This window comes from Dendrobium catenatum, unplaced genomic scaffold (genome assembly GCF_001605985.2).
Source record: "Dendrobium catenatum unplaced genomic scaffold, ASM160598v2 fragScaff_scaffold_674, whole genome shotgun sequence".
In the NCBI taxonomy this organism is placed as follows: domain Eukaryota; kingdom Viridiplantae; phylum Streptophyta; class Magnoliopsida; order Asparagales; family Orchidaceae; genus Dendrobium; species Dendrobium catenatum.
In genome coordinates this window covers 21,097-25,124 of record NW_021319136.1, presented here as the reverse complement: position 1 = coordinate 25,124, position 4,028 = coordinate 21,097, and positions in this window count along the sequence as shown.

The following is a 4,028-nucleotide window of genomic DNA, read 5'->3' as shown; positions in this document are numbered from 1 at the left end:
TTTGACCCGAAAAAATGGTTGGCTCGTGGCCTGCATCCGCTGTCTGAGCGTTAAGTCAAGTGGAATTGAAAAGAAATTCTAAATCTTTTTTTTTTTTTTTTGGAAATTAGAGGGCGAAAAGCCCATATTTCATTAAAACTAAGAACTAGTTACAAGTGAGGTGTAAACCTGTAAACGAAAAAGAAGTTTCCAAGCGGAAGAAAATAAAAATGATAGGAATTGCAAAAAATCAAAAGCTGGTGGAAGGGACCAAAATTCGGGCTCAGGGTATTGTCTACGAGAAAGCGACACCCCCTGGTTGCAGAAGAAGCATCATTATAAGCTCATGGGAACACTTGGTACGAAAATATATGACCCCTGCCGTCCAAGGGGGTAGAAAAACAATATGAACATCATCGCCCACAAAATCCACCAAAACGAACAGCAACAGAGAAAATTCAGCCGAGGATCTCAAAACGGACTTTAAGCTCATTGATGCTCTTCCAGTTCTTAACTTTGGCAATAAGAGTGTGACGAATGCTTGCAATAATCGCATTTGGGCTTTTCCAAATATTTTCAAATCTTCTAGAGTTCCTCTCCCTCCAAATAGAATAAATGGTACAGTTAATCACGAAATAACAGAAATGTTTTTCCCAAGTACAGAAATGATGAGAACTCCCAAAATAATCAAAAATTTGCATCAGGTTAGGCCTCATAAGAAAAACACCCAACGCCGGAAGAAGCGAATAAATGACAGTAAAAGTGTAATCGCAGCCAAAAAACAAATGAGAATGGCACTCATTACCAGCATCACAAAAAGAGCAAGCAGATGATACATCAATCCCCCTCAACCGAAGCTAGTCAGCAGTCTTGAGCTTACCCAGAATCGTCATCCAGGCATAGGAAGAATACCGCAAAGAAAATCTTTTATGCCAAAGATAAGTATGCCAATTAACTTCATCCAAATGTTTGAAAAAACTGTAATAAAAAGTAGAAAAGGAATGCACGAAAGAGCCATCCCAGGCATCAGCGTGTTGCTTAGCAAAAATAGTTCCATATAGTTCAAGACGAAGAGCAATAGGGGTCGAAGAGGGCAAAGCCCAACCGTTGCTATTAGTATAACAATTCAAAAAAATCTTCCCAAATTTAAAGGATGGAAGAATGTCATTAAGAGAATTCCCATTGCACCAGGGATCCCAATCTATAGAGAAATTGCAGTTAAGAGAAACAACAAAAGAAAAACTGGCTTTAACCAAAAAAGCAATAGCATGGATTTTCTTCCATAATTTAGAAGCCATAGAGTTGAGGGGTTTCTAGGGAGAGTGGTATTTGTTTCTAAACCAAGACATTGCCATATTACTCTTGGTAAAAAATCTCCACAGGAACGAACATTGACTGGCATGACACAGAGCATCCAAAGATGGAATACCCATACCACCAAAATAGGTAGGTAAAGCAGTTTTGCCCCACGCAATTAAATGAAGTTTCTTTTCATTAATATTACCATGATAAAGGAATCTTGAACAAAGCCTGTAAATAGATTTGAGACAAGACTTGGGTAATATTGTCCCCCTAATCCAATAAGCGAGAGTATTAGCGATCGTGAACCTAATGAATTGGACCCTACCTGTAAAAGAAAGAAAATTGACTTTCCAACCATCAAGTAGAGTAAAAATTTTACTCAATAGTGGTTGGAAGTGAGAAAAATTGAGGCGACAGGCAGCAATGGGAATGCCCAAATAATTAAGATAAGAGCTCGTGTTGATAATGACAATATCATCACCAAAAGAATGCTGAACAGTGACATATTTAGAGAAAATAATAGAGCTCTTAGTGTAATTGATAGTAAGACCAGAGGCGTTGGAGAAAATTGAAATAGCATTGGCCAGGGTAGCAGCATTAGAAGAAGTAGCTTTGACAAACACCAAGACATCATCCGCATAAAGCAGACACGTGACCTTGCAATCTTTAATATGAGAGCCAATAAAAGAGGGTTCCATATTCTCCAAAGTACACGAAAAACCATCCATGACAATGCAAAACAGCAGTGGAGATAATGGGCAGCCCTGCGTAAGTCCATTGGAGGAACCAAAATAACCATTCAAAGAACCATTAATGCAAATATAGAAGAACACATTGGAGATACAACCATTAATCCATTTAATAAACTTTCTAGGGAAACCCTTCTGGTTAAGCCTTTGAAAAAGAAAGTCATGAGAAATCGAATCAAAGGCTTTGTAAATATCCAGCTTTGCACAAAAAGACTTGCTAAAACCTTTCAGGATATCAGAGGCAATGAGAATATTGTCAGTGGAACAACGGTCCTTGATAAAACCCGTTTGGCTATCATGAATAATAAAGGGAAGCACCACCTTTAATCTATTAGCCACCAGCTTAGCCATAATTTTATATAACACATTGCATAGAGATATTGGCCTATAGTCATAGATAGTGGAGACATGGGCCCCTTTAGGAATTAAAGCCAAGGCAGTGGCCTTAACACCCTTAGGTAAATAGCCAGTATTATAAAATTCCATCACAGCTCTATAAAGGTAGTGCCCTATTAAATGCCAAGTTCTCTTGTAAAAAGCAAACGAAAAACCGTCAGGACCCAGTGAGGAAGAGTCATTCCCCTCGAAAATAACTTTTTTGATCTCATCATAAGTGAAAGGAACCACCAAAGAATTAACCAGATTCGGGGGAATGCAATTGCCACCATTAATCAAGCAAGAAGAAAAAATGCTGGGCTTAGTTGAATTAAAAAGCTTTTTGAAATGCTGTATAAAAGAGGCAGCAATATCTTGATGAGAAGAGTGGGTCTTGTTGTCATCAGAGATCTCATACAAATTGTTATGATTATTTCTAGCACGGATTTTGGCATATAAAAAACCCAGATCATCCTCACCATGGGATAACCACTTTGCTTTAGCACATTGAGAAACCCAAGAGGCCCAAGAAGCTTGAAGGCTAGCAAGCTTGCCATTAATCTCTTATAGAGAGTTGTTCAAGGTGGGGTCAAGAGAAGAAATTTGAATGTTATCTAAGCAGTTTTGAAGATTAAACTTTAGCTCCAAGATGTTGTTGGAAAGAAAATTTAAAGAAGTCCAAATTCTCTTTTTTAAGAAACCTTTAAGAACCATGAGGCAGTGATGAAGGTGACAAATTGGATTTTTATGAGAAGGTTGAGAGAAAGCATTAAGAACATCTTCCCAAAACCCATCCATATAGGTCCAATAATTCTTAAATAAGAAACGGTTAGGAAGGCCATTGGGGGAAGTGATGAGGGGCGAGTGGTCCGAGCAAGTGGGGGCCATGACCTTGTAGTGAGCTTGGGGAAAGTGGTCAAGTAAATAACAAACCAACAGAAGCCAAGTCATGAAGACCATAGTCGAAAATTAAACCATTCAGCTCAGAGAGCCTGTTAGCCGAAACATGGCAACCACCAGCCTTCTCATTATGATATCTGTAACAATTCAAATCCCCCATAACCATCCAAGGAAGAGGAGAAGAGGGGATAAGCTCTCTAATTTTGGTCCACAGAGAGGACCTTTCCTCAACAGAATTGACTGCATAAATAATAGAAAGCTGAAAAGGGGGTAAAAAACCCATAGAGATAATACCGTGAACCAATTTAGAGGAGAAATAAGTGGGGGGAGAAGGAGATATGGGAAGAGTCCCATTTAATCCAAATCTGACCCAAATTGGAGAAACTAAAATTGTGGCAATGCATCTCGTTGTCAAAAACCCAGTGAGAATTGATGAACCAGCTATCGATCATCAACAGAAGAGGAATGCACTTTAGCTTCCAAAAGACAGAAAAACTTCAAATTATGAGAACGGACAAACTGCACACAAGCACCTTGTCAGGTTTATTAAACCCCCTGATGTTCCAACAAGCAAGATTTGGATAGGACATTAGGATTTAGATTTTGAAGATTTGGCTTTTTGGGTGGATTTCCCTCTAGTGTTTTTAGAAGGGGGGGAGGAAGGTTTGGCTGTAGAATTGGGAGGAGAGTGAGAAGATAATTTGGAAGAGGAGCTAGAAGGGG